Source organism: Paramisgurnus dabryanus, chromosome 9 (genome assembly GCF_030506205.2).
Source record: "Paramisgurnus dabryanus chromosome 9, PD_genome_1.1, whole genome shotgun sequence".
Lineage (NCBI taxonomy): Eukaryota > Metazoa > Chordata > Actinopteri > Cypriniformes > Cobitidae > Paramisgurnus > Paramisgurnus dabryanus.
The window spans coordinates 9,108,040-9,121,917 of record NC_133345.1 but is presented as its reverse complement, the minus strand read 5'-3'; the positions used below and the strand labels follow the sequence as shown (position 1 = coordinate 9,121,917).

The 13,878-nt window shown below is 35.4% G+C and overlaps 1 long non-coding RNA gene across 2 annotated transcripts; it reads left to right on the top strand.

Annotated features, from left to right (window-relative positions):
- LOC141282547 (uncharacterized) lies at window positions 1-2,224 on the top strand. 2 transcript variants are annotated; one of them, XR_012337295.1, is made up of 4 exons: window positions 1-52; window positions 1,624-1,680; window positions 1,822-1,883; window positions 2,166-2,224. It is a non-coding gene; the product is annotated as an uncharacterized lncRNA (long non-coding RNA). The 2 variants fall into 2 exon arrangements; XR_012337294.1 differs by lacking the exon at window positions 1-52 and having other exon boundaries at window positions 1,346-1,680.
- The last annotated feature ends 11,654 nt before the right edge of the window (window positions 2,225-13,878 follow it).

Sequence of the window (13,878 nt, the reverse complement as noted above, 5' to 3'; positions counted from 1 at the left end):
AGCACAACTCCTGGCTGCAGCTGAAGGAGGACGATTGATTTCTGTCAGTTCGGTAAGTTTGAAATATTTCTGTTTCATGAAAACTTAATTTTTAGTTTAAGAATGTTGTCAATAGTTTGTCACAATATTGTTTTAAACGTGCAATGAGAGAGAAAAACGGTCGCCAACAAAGTTTCAATCTCCCTCAGAAAGTAAGCTAACGTTACACACAGATGTCTACCGCTGCTTTAACTCGCTTTACACCTTTTTTTAATGAATATAGGGTTGTTTTAACTAAATTATGACGGTTTGGTGAGTTTATATTGTGTTGAAAGTGTGGTGACAATGAAACTATTTTTAACGAAATGGACAAAGACAACCCGCCAGCGCGGTCTTGCGGTCCCAGCATAACGGTCGTTTATCTCGGCGTTTCATCCGTTCAGTTAGCGTCAGAGAAAAGTATTAAGTTCGACTGTTTGGCAAGGCTGACTCGTGGTTGTAAACAGATAGGACTTGACACCCCGTACACAGCATAGTACCGAACTACTCCACAGAAGTGAAAACAAGAAACCTCATATTTAACTGGATACATGCATCGAACTCATCGCAGCTTTAACTTCGACCAAATATAATTCAGACCTGGCCTCATCTTAATATCAGATGAACGAAAGGGATTGCCGCGCTTATTGTTGTTGTTATTATATTACGGTAACTTATATCAGCAAAAGCAGAGAATATCTTCTCTTAAGCGTTTTACACGCCCAGTAAGTTGTCCAATACATTTTTATGGCATATTGTTTCCACCACTTCAGATGCATTACACGCTGTATATATAAGTTTCCAAAACACATCAAATCAATGCACGAAAAGAGAATGGGCTCCGCATTTACGTACCTTTGTCTTCTCGTCTCTGTCATCTGATCCTTCATCTCTGGATGTAAAATAGTCCATAATAACATCGTGTAGGAAACTGGCGTCACCAGGATTGCTCAGATTTAGGCGATCATGTTTATCTTTAAAGTGAGCAGCTAGCTAATAACTTGTTAAAAAACTTTGCGTGAAATAGTGTTACACCGCAGCCGTCCGGGTAAAACATTAAAGGGACAGTCTTTTTACCTTGTCACTATAAATCGCTATTTTCTGCAGTAAACGAGACATTTTCAGAGATTTTCTGTAGACAAGATGTTATAGAATAATAATTAAAAAAGACTTATTTAGATATTTATATATAATATAACAACTAATATATATATATATATATATATATATATATATATATATATATATATATATATATATATATATATATATATATATATATATATATATATATCTATGTATGTTTTACAACTGACTTAACACTTACAGTAATGTTTTATTTGTTAGCATAGCATGATATTAGATTTAAACACTTAATACATTTTTAAATCAATCACTTTGTCTCTGCACAATGAACATTATCAAATATTATTAATGTTGTAAAATATATTGTTCATTGTTAGTTCATATTAGCTAAGGCATTACCAAATGTTAAGGAATAAACTCTTATAATAAAGTGTTACTAAGTTTTCTTTTACCATTTCCTTCACAATGTCTACTTATTTCTATGGCTAACAGATTTTGTAACATTTGTCTTTTTTACAGTCTTACCATTGCTTGTAAGTCGGATTGGGTAAGATGGATCATCTTTAAAGGCACCAGGCAAGTACATGATGTACAGTTACAAGTCATGTATTTTTTTGACTGCAATATTAAATGCTTTCACGTCACATGTAAAAGTACACAGGAATGTGCTGATCACTTTTTATTTGTAGTTTACATGAGTGTCATTGCACTTTTCAGGAGTTAAGGCAGATGTGGAGGCACAACGGGTGACACCAGACACACACCAAGCACATTGTTCGGTAAGTTTGCACTTTACCACTACAGTTTCTTTAAATACCCATGTATACACTCATTCACAATTCCCACACACAACACTGTAACACGACCATACACAACATGTACACAATTGTCTTAGTTTGCCATGTAGAAATATACAAACAGAAATATTCAGACTTTGGTTATAAGAAATTTAATAATTGTATTTATTTAGCAGAGGTGTCCCTGGACTTTATTGACAAAAGATTTTGTTTTCAGAATAAAAAGTTGTGTCCAAATCAGTAACAATTGTTCTTTCTGTTCAGGACATTCAATCATGACAGGATCCAGGTGGATGCTGTCCATTGAGGAAAGAGTTTGTTCAGCGGTAAGTGAATCTTCTGTATTTTAATGTAATTAGGTGTGGAACAGTAGAATAAGAGCAAAAGGTTTCAGAATAGGGGTAAATTCAAGGCTGAGTTTAGTTTTTTTAAGAATCTTTTTCTATCTTATATTTGTTGACTTAATGTTTATGATATTTCTAACAGGTTTCTGGATAGAATTAATTCCAAAGATGAGAGAAAGTGCACATCCAGACAAGGAGCAAGCAAATAGACAAGGAACTTGGTGCAGAGAAAAGCTGTGGCCATTGACCCCCATGTGAACAGCTTCATGCAGTCCCTGATTGAGTTCGAATGGACGACTTCAAAGTAAAGGCCACTGTGGTCTGTCTGCCACAGTTTAATGCATTTATTTTTAGTGTTAAATGAAATTCAAGTAGAATATTTAAAACTATGGGCCAGTGTTCTTTTTACCACAGTGAAATGTTACCTTTTAGTCGATGATGGACTTTAAACTGAAAACTTCAAACTATGGAACAGTGTTCTATTTGCCAGAGTTAAATGTGTTACAGCAGGGGTCTCCAAACTTGTTTATACTTGTTGATTTTATTTTATGTTACTTGATTATATGTTTATTATTGTTTAAAATCTTGTTTTAAATATGTTTTGTTTCGATTAAATGTTTTTTAAATAAAATTTTGATACAAACATTGCTTGGATTGCCTTTTAATTCATTATGTCATGTCAAGGATAGCATTTTTACCATATTAATAACTATAGATTTAAACCTAAATCTCTAGCTATTTTATATAATATTATTGTATTAACTGTAATAAGTAATAAATAGTATTTATGGGTCAATATAGACATTACAGTAAATTACTGTAAAAATAGACTACTGTAATAAAATATTGTAAAATTACAGTACAGTACTGCTTTGTAACTATACAGTACTAGTTTGTGTACTGTAAAATGGTATTACAGTACAGTACTGTAAAACCAAAATACAGTAACTTACTGGCAACCGTGCTGCCAGTACCGTACTGTAAAAATACAGGGAAATCGTTAACAGTGCACCTGTGAAGACATGAGGATGGGTAAATAATGAAATAATTAGTTTTATTTGTTTTTGAGTAAACTATTTCTTTAAGGCATGAAATATTAGTTGAGCCTTCTAAAATTCAAACCTTTTATGGCAACCAAAATGAAATATGCATGGCAGAACCTGATTAATCTGATTTGTTGCGAGTTCATTTTGCACAATAAAACTGCTTAATAAATTCTCCCCACAGTGTTTGATTTTTTTCTTCATGTCTTTCTTTTCAATGTGTGATAAAGCATTACTTGATGCCACATCTATCAGCAGGCCTCGTAATTGCAAAATCAATAAACATTTTCAATGGGTTATCAATCCTCTAAGTGTAATCAGGGGGTTGGCCCTTCATTTCTCTAAGCTTGTTATTTCTTTATTGGGTTGAGAAAAAGATTATAAACTCTTGTGAAATGATCTGTAAAAGAGAATAAAAGATCAACTATTACATTGTGTCAATTTACTATCCAATATGGTCCTAATGGAAAGGACTGTGGCAACAGTTGTCAAAATGTTTTGAAGCCAGGTTAAAATATTGGCATACTTCAAAATACTGTTGAATGTCAAGTATATAATAATTAAGAGATAATGTAAAGTCAGTCCTTGATGACCACAAAATATACACTGACAGGCCAGGTATAACAATGAAGAGGATAAACATTCTTGCTAAAATACGGTATAACTAAAACTAGCACAAGCTGGATGGCTGGTTTTAGCTGGTTTAACAGGCTGGATTTATAAGGGTTTTGACCAATTAGCTTGGGCTGGTTTTGTGTTTTTCAGTATGGATAAGCCACTTTCTGCAAGAAAAATCCATAGCAACAAGACAAAAACGCCACACAATATTTATTTATTCAATTGCTAATATCTTTAGCTACAATAATAACATTTTCCTCTGTTGTAAGCTTTCACTTCTCGCAAAATATCGAGATATGGCTCCCAAAGGATTTAATTAACTGTGCACATAAAGTGAAAATTAAAGCGAGAGAATGTAAATGATGTTAAAGCTCCTGTTGGGTCACACATCTTATCCTCTGTTTAAAGAATAGTTTGTCAAGCACAGGGTTGATAGTTGTTGCATGTGCACACATTTGCGCCTTCTGGGAATAAGAAGAAAGAAATGAAAAAGTCCAGAAAATGATTTGCTGATGCAGGGAGTGAGCTGCATGCATAGAGGGAAAGATACTGTGCATGTGTACTGACATTGTAAAGGGGAAAATGTGGAGGACAAATGGCCTTTGGTCAGTTAACTGAATTATGGCAGTTTAAGTGAATTATGACCTCAGCGATTCAGCTTCACATCCAATTTTATTTTAGCTTCGTTTGGTGGAAAAGAGTGGTGGGACGGATAAATGATGTATATATCAACAGTGCCAAGTCTGCTAGTGTTAATTTTGCTCTTTATGAAATCACAATTGAAGTTTATTTGGCTTGTAGTATAAATAGGTTAGCCTTATGACATCATTCTGCACTTCAGCTTCTCATCTCAAGGCTCAAGCCTGTGATGTAAACTATCCTGGCTATTTCAAAAATGGAAGGCACTCAATAAGTCCCCCAATTTCCTGTTTCAGTGGAAATAACGTCAACGCATTAAACAAATCTGTGCGTTTCAAGGTCTTGCCTCTTATCAAATAAATAGCGGCTTTGAAAGAGATGAATGGCACTCAGATGAGATGAAATTTCAAAGCATTTCATTAACAAAAAGAGTTGTCATTGGTGGTTACAGTTGATTTTTCAAAGTGCTTAGTATTGGAGATCAGTGTCTAAGGTGCAACTTTGACCCTGCGTTGGAGTTAGGAGCAGAAGAACAGGACATTCCTAATAAAATATTCAACTCATTGAATAAACTGTATCTACCACATTTGCATTCTTGAGAGTACTTTTTATCCAGCTGTAGGCATGATGCTATAGAATTCAGTTTGCTGGGATTTAAGAGTTGAGAGCACAGGTCCTGAGCTGAAGGACCTGCATACTGTACCTGCATAGATTATAACATTTAAAATTATAAAAGCAGATTAATAATAGCAAAGGCACAGAGACATTATCCCGGAGCTAACGAAACCTTTGTGGGAGACTTGTGACCCTTTGTTATCTTGCCACAAATGGATCAAGACCCTAATTAAGAGTCTAGGTGCCCCTAGAAGTTGCCAGATATGTCGTCTACCTGAATTTAAAGCCCATATAGGGCTTTATTTTAATGATCAAAGCGTATAGTCTAAAGTGCATGGTGCACAGTCTAAACGGCGTGTCCGAATCCACTTTTGCTAATTTAACGACGGGAAAAATGTTTTGTGCACCAAGTGCACCGTCTAAAGGAGTTGTTACTATTCTTGTAATGAGTAATTTTTTTTTTTTTTTTGTACACTCTAAGAAAGGATGTGTTAATTTAAACACATTGTTTTGTGTTATCCTATTTGACACATTATGTTTTATTTTAACACATTATGTGTCATTTAATGTTGATTCTGAGTTCAAATAAATAAAAGGGACAACACAAGATGTTTTAAAACAACACAAAGTGTGTGTTCCAAAAATAGCACAGAGATGTGTTAAGTTAAGGACAACACATTAGATGCGAGACTAGACACAATATGTGTTATTTTAACACATTTATTTAAAGGATTAGTCAATTTTCTTCCACATAATTTACTCACCACCATGTCATCCAAAATGTTGATGTCTTTCATTGTTCAGTCGAGAAGGAATCATTTTTTTAAGGAAAACATTCCAGGATTTTTCTCATTTTAATGGACTTTAATGGACCTTAACACTTAACAGTTTTTTCCGACGTAGTTTCAAAGGACTCTAAACGATCCCTAACAAGGCATAAGGGTCTTATGTAGCGAAACGATTGTTATTTTTGACAAGTAAAATAAATGCACTTTTAAACCACAACTTCTCGTCTATCTCGCCGGCGCAACCTCACGTAAATGCGTAGTGACGTAGAAAGGTCACGTGTTACATATATGAAACGCACATTTGCGGACCATTTTAAACAATAAACTGACACAAAGACATTAATTAGTTTCATTCCACATACAACAACGTTGGAACGCTTTCTCCACATTTGGAAACACTGGGACGTAGTTTCGATACGTCATCCGTGACCTCTTGACGTGATGACGTACTATGTGATGTTGCGCTGGCGCATCACAGGACCAGAGGAAGACAAGATGTTGTGGTTTAAAAGTGCACATTTTTATTTTTATTTCAAAAATGACAATCGTTTCGCTAGATAAGACCTTTATGCGTCGTTTGAGATCGTTTAGGGTCCTTTGAAACTCTGTTAAAAAAAACTGTTAAGTGTTGAGTTAAGTGTTAAGTGTTGGGTTCCATTAAAGTCCATTAAAATGAGAAAAATCCTGGAATGGTTTCCTCAAAAAAACATTATTTCTTCTCGACTGAACAAAGAAAGCCATCTACATTTTGGATGACATGGTGGTGAGTAAATTATCTGGATTTTTTTTTTAAGAAAATTGACTAATCCTTTAAGAGTGTATGCTGCTGCGCATCCATCAGTGTGATAAGCAACCGTGGGTTGTCAGCCCATGTATTGACGCACTCTTTAAATAAGAAAAACAATATTGTTTCATTGACTTTAGACCAGGTTTTAGTTGGTAAATTGCGTCAGTGGCGTGTTTACCCACCACACAAACCACGCAATTGCTTGGGGACCCGCAAGCTGAGGGAGCCCCTACTGGCCACAAGGGGTTAATTTAATAATTTCTTATTTAATGATTGCGGGTGTAGAGTTACAAAAAGGTGGGCCTGATAAGCATATTCGAAAGTTTTATTGCAATAATTCAGACCTAAATCTAAGCCACTAATATAAAGAACGCGCGAGCAAGAGATGTGCGAGAATTGCTCTCGCAACTGCACAAGTTTGTTGTCAAGTTGCCTTTTGACTTTGGGCTTTACACCTGTGATTGGTTTTTTGGTTTGATCAGTGACATGCATAATATTTTTCACTCGTTGTGAAATACAGGTAGAAACATGATAGGCTATAAAGACACCACGCAGAGGTTTAAATCACGCAGAAAATACTATTAAAATATTATACTAAATCATATTATATTTCATCAATGTCATCAAAATCTTATCTTTAGTGTATGTTTAGACTATTAGTATGCTTGTTGTATATCATCAGTAAGTTTGTTTTTGCAATATGAAAATGAGAGCTATGTAATTCCCATTATAAATCCAGGAAATAACCAACTTATAATGTTGTTTGCTGGTGTTTGTTAGATCAGTCTAAATCGTGATCTAATGCTTTCCCTTTTTTTCTTATATATATATTTTTTTTTATCACACACTTAAGTTGCAGTACTGTATTAATTACATTATATATCTGAGAGGGGCTTAAAAATATTTTTCTGTACAAAAGCAAGGTCAGTGGAAAAAGTTTGGGAACCACTGCGGTAAAACCAAGACCTTTATTTTTTTTTTACAGATAATAATTCTGTATCATTTTGAATAAGACAATGGGCACTATTTCTATTTTAAAACCAATAATTTTTGTCTTATACCAAACTGTAACAATTTTGTGTTATGTTAAGCAGTTCAAAATAAAATAAATTTGGTTTATATATGTCTAACTTAATTCTATACTCAATATTACTGAGGTGCAAGTCAAATAAATAACCTTAGGCAATGTTGGGGCATGGGGGCCCCAGGTCCTTGGACTTAGCTTGGGCCCCCCAAAATGGTAAACACACCACCTATTGGCGTAACCTATTTTAGTTGCCACAAAATAGCAACGCGCCAACAATGCACCTTAACACACCTCGTTTTCAGACCAGAATGCCCATGGGTCCAAAATTGGGCGCAAATGCATTTGCTATTTAAACAACATGGCGCTAAATGTGAAAATGACATTTGGGCCGGGTTGAAATTACCAAAAGGCACTTTGCCCTAGGTCTATGATAGGGCCCATTGTGTGATTGGTCACACAATAAAATAATACCCACAATTCTAACAACACAAAGTGTTTCAGATCCAAAATAACACAATGTCTTTCAAGATACAGTTTGAATGCATACTGTAATACTCATAAATGGGGTTAGGGTTAGTTAACTGATGATATGTCACAATGGTGCTTGCCGATGACGTTTTAGGAGGAACTCAATGATGTCATGAAGGCTCTTCTGTTTAAACTCTATATATTGTGTAGGATTTTTTCAACTACATTTATCTAGTTTGTAAATACCCTGAAGTGCTGCTTGTGCTCAGGCTTTGACGTAGAGGAAAATCACTTTATTTGTTTTACAAAGCTAAAAAGGCCAAACATTTCAGCATTAGTAAGACTGATGCTTGAAATAGTTACAAATTCAATGTATAAATGTTCTTAAAACACTACAAGAATAAGGAGAAAATAGGGCTTTGGAAAAGCCTTATGCAATAAGAAACCCATGTATTGCTTATGAATAGAGAATATATAAATGCTGGAAAAGCAAAACGAAGAAGAAAACATCATTATACTCTTTTGTCTTTTACTTTGATAATAAGGTAAACTCGAGTCACTGTAATGTCAACTGGTCAATCTATTTTTGCAGTTAACCTCAATAGCATTACATCTGGCTTGTTCAATTGATGCCAAATGAACAAACATCTCACCCAGCAGGCTTTAATCATTCTGTCAAAACAGATTTGTGACTTAAGTTGTGGCCCAGGTCTGTGCAATATTTTGCTAGATTTTCTTGCTATTCTGAAGAAAGAGCATATTGCATTGATGGAATTAAAACACAGTCTTTTCCAACATGATTCTGTTTTCACACCATATGACATCTGATTTTTCTCTCCATGTGAACTCTGTAGGCCTACTGCAGTAGACAAATGGCAGTGTTGCCATATGGCAGTTCTATACCACAGAGGAACTGCAGTAATGCATTTTTACAGTGCTTGTAAATGTAAATCTAAATTACAAATAGAAATGTACTCATGCATATAACACTATTTTGATTTACGACCATGTATTTAAAAGAAATGAACACAGCTGTGATTTATGGCTATGAGGCAAGAATAAGACTGCAGCATTGGCTTCAGCAGTGAGGATAAGCTCAGATTTTTAAAAGATTTCAAGGATAAATGACCAATTAGGTAGGTACGACAGTTTAAAGTCCTAGTTTCAATTAAAAAAAAATTGTGAATTCTGTGCTGCAAACTAACATTTCAATATCATCAGATATTTGCTATACAGTAGCTGTTAAATACAGTAAACAAGTGAAATGTTAATGTTATAATATTTATATAATAATATATATTATTGCAATAATTTTTGGACATTATGTATATTGTGTAAATCCGGTGGTAATGCCCCTTAATGAATCATCAGTAAGAGGTGATAAATGTATAAAGTCATGTAAGTGAAGTGAGCGCATGTAGGGCGGTTAGTGAAGTCATTTTCCATTCTTCTCAATAGGGAAACATGTATCATAGTTGACATTACAACATTAACTTGAGATTATTTTTCCCTATTCCTTTAATATCATATTTACAAAAAAACACACCCTTGAAACCTTACTGTTTACTATTTTGTTAGTGTGATTATTTGCATTAAACAGTTTTTTGCCCATTTTACATAATTATTTGTCTTACCTTTGACTGAAAATATTAAGATTTAAGATCTTAACTGTGATCTGCACTGTCAGAAAAAAACTGATCAACTACCCAAACTGTAAATGGGGCAGTATCTTAAAGAGTTCATATTAGTACCTTATACGTACATATTGGTACCCCAAAGGTAAATATTGGTACTACATGTATGCATTATGTGTACCTAATGGTGCATATTAGGACCTTTTTAAAGGGGTCTGTTCTCTTGAATATTTGTTGGTGGTGCTCTCGAGCCATTTCTACACAACAAAGTGTGCAACCTATACCACATGTACATTTTCGCCACTTCTAACGCGTGTGCATACTTTCATGAGTTTTTGAGCATGTTTAGGCCCTCAAAAATGCGATTCATTTTGGAAAATAATACTAAACTGAGCAAAAACAATAGGGCTTTGCACCCACAGTGCAGGCCATTGCCTAAATATATAGTATGAAGAATTTTTTTACACAATTTAAACAACAATAAAAAGAAAATCCAGCCTGAACTCACAAGAATTTATACATATTTTATGCGTTAGGTAATTCATAATGAGTTTGTACAAAATATATGATTATGATAAAAAAAACAATAACGAAACCCCACCCCTAACCCCAGTGTCACGGGGCAAAAGCAAATCGTATACAAAAATGTACGAACGTGGGCGTCCAGAAACTTTCCATGAGAACTTAATCTGGGGAATTTTAGAAATATTCCAAATTGAAACCTTAATGGGGATTTATGGGACTAATTTGGAAAATTAAAGGAAATTTATATGAACTATATAATATACAAACATAAATAAACATTATGTTTGGTCATAAGCAGACATGCATGCAAGGTAATACACATTTAAAAAAATTCTAATACTTGTGCTCATCAAGCCTGGATTTATTTGATCAAAAATTCTAATATAAATGATTTCTGAAGGATTTTTGATCAAATAAATGCAGGCTTGATGAGCATAAGAAAGTTCTTTCAAAAACATTAAAAATATTGATGTGTCCATACTTTTGTGTGGTACAGTAATCCTGTATGAAAATAAAAAACTAGAAAACTGGCTAGCAGAATGTAGAAAAAAAGAGCATCACACAGCTTGACCTAGCTACATGATATCTAGCCTCATAAATTTTCAATGAAGTAGTGCTAGCTTACATTTAGATATCTAATTTAGCTGCCTAGCTGGTTACTGGATAAACACATTTTGGTATTTGCTAGTTTAACTATAATACTATAATAAAAGTTGTATCATTAAAACCTACTTGACTTGATGTAGTCATTGGGCTGAAAGTGTGGCTTCTTCCTAGTCAAGGCCTGGAAAATGGAGGGAACCCCCCCAGGTGATATGTGGAGGATTTTTTTATTTCAGGGGGAGTGAGTGTGTGTGGGAGAGGGTCATTTTTAGAAACTACTTTTTTAATTATCTCACCTAAATGTTTTTTCAGTCAGTGTATTTGTCTTTGCAATTGTATAATGTTGTTGCACACTAGCTTACACAAAGCACAAGGAAGAAATGTATGTAATTCATGTGAATTAATTCTTGTTTTTAACTACACTTTAAAATGACTGGGTTATTTTTAAGTAAATATTGGCCATAAAACACACTTGGGTTAAAATTGACCTAGTGCTGGGTTGTTTTAACCCAACTGCTGGGTTCTGGTTGCATAACAACACACAACATTAGGTCATTTTAACCCAGCTGTGTGTTCTGTCCAATATGTACCCATTATGGATCAAAAATAACCCAGCCATTTATAGAATGTACTTTTAAAGTTCCCTGTTATAAGCAACTCTACATTTTTTTTAATTCCCATTTTATTCCTATTAATTCCTGTTAATTGCATATATTCCTATTAATCCCTATGGAAAGTTTTCAGCCTTAAAAATTCCCAGAATTTTGTAACCCTAAGTCATGTATATGTATTAGCCACCTCATAAAATAAATATGAATTGCCATGAGGTAGCATAGAGAAATACACAATAATGATATAGTGGGGGCAAGGGATAAAGTGACACATCATGAAATATCTCACATTAGGGAAGTAAAGGGTTTGCATCATTTTAACAGCAATGTATTAATAGGATATACAGTATACTAGACACAAACATTATGTAAAGAATGCATTTGCTAAGTCAGGTCATGTCAAGTGTATTTACTGTACATCTCATTTACTAATGCATACAAGAAGAGTCAGAAAATTAGATCTATAGAATGACTTGGATGAAGAAGTCTTTCCTCTCTTAACAAGACTGAAATCCATCCTGAAAAAATGACTGAAGGGAGGCAGGCAGTGTGGTCTTTGAAGTGCTTGCCTGGTATGAGCTGAAGCTGAGCTGTAGACATGATTCAACAGCAAATACTGTATACAGTATACTATATGGGGTGGGAGCAGGACACTGAACTAAAACCTTGGGTTGGAATGGGTTTTCCCAGGGAGGAAGCAGCAAAAACAAATGAGATCATGATTTATTTGTATAATAGTGCAGAAATAAAATCCTGAAAACACGTTGGAGAGGCAGGAAGAGAGAGGGAAGAGAGAGAGAGAGAGAGAGAGAGAGAGAGAGAGAGAGAGAGAGAGAGAGAGAGAGAGAGAGAGAGAGAGAGAGAGAGAGAGAGAGAGAGAGAGAGAGAGAGATATTCTCAAACATTTCCAGGCTCAACACTGCAAATACTCTACTGGAAGAAACACTAAACATTACTCTTTCAAGGCCATGTTATAACAATAAATAAAGGATAATCAAAACAAAAATAACATGTCGTGCAACAGTATGTTTTTACATCAACTATTATATGTATTTTCCTATTGATGCTGGGAACTGAAAACTTAAAAAGATTAAAGTTTTTGTTGCAAAGACCATTTATTCACAAAAGGGACATTACATTTGTAGGAACATAAAATTGCTGACAGCTCTCTTGTTGGGGACTTGCTCATGCGTCTCTAATTTCATTACATCTCAAGCAATGCTTAGTGTTTAACTGTTTATTTACACAATTTAAACGTCTCGATACCGGGGTGCCTCAAGGCTCTGTGCTTGGACTGCTGCACTTTTCGATATACATGACATCCCTGGGCTCTGTCATTGGAAAACATGGCTTTTCCTGCCACTGCTATGTGGACGACACTCAACTCCACTTGTCATTACACCCTAATGATCCCACGGTTTCTGCCCGCATCTCAGCATGCCTGAGGAACATCTCACTATGGATGAAGGATCACCATCTCCAGCCTAACCTTGCGAAGACAGAACTGCTTGTCATATCATCTGAACCAAAGATTCAGCACAACCTTTCCATTCAGCTAGGTTCCTTGACCATCATGCATTCCAGGATGGCCAAAAACCTGGGAGTGGTCATTGATGATCAGCTTAGCTTCACGGAGCATGTTGCCAGCACCGCTCGCTCTTGTAGATTCATCCTCTACAATATTAGGAAAATTAGACCTTCCTAAATAAGCACGCTACTCAGGTCCTAGTCTAAGCTCTTGTCCTGTCCAGGCTGGACTACTGCAATGCGCTACTTGCCTGCACAACCAAACCCCTACAGATGATTCAGAACGCAGCGGCAAGAGTGGTCTTCAATGAGCCAAAGAGGGCGCACGTCACTCCTCTCTTTGTCAAGTTACACTGGCATCAAATTTAAAGCTCTGCTCCTGGCCTTAAAAACCACCACTGGGTCAGCACCCCCTTACCTTCACTCGCTTACTTACAGCCTTATGTACCATCTCGATCCCTGCGCTCTGCCACCGAGCTACGGCTTGTGGTGCCATCTCAAAAAGGGAAAAAACCATTTGCGTGTACCTTCTCAGGAGCTGTTCCACAACTGTGGAATGATCTGCCGGTTGTGACACGATCTGCTGACTCTGTAGCTGTCTTTAAGAATCGGCTAAAAACCCATCTCTTCCGCCATTACCTCACTTCCTAATATAAGACTTACTATCTAGACTATTTTCAGTGCACTTATGTATTGCTGTTCTTGTGTTGCTATAATTGCTTCTATTGTTTACCTCATTTGGACAAAA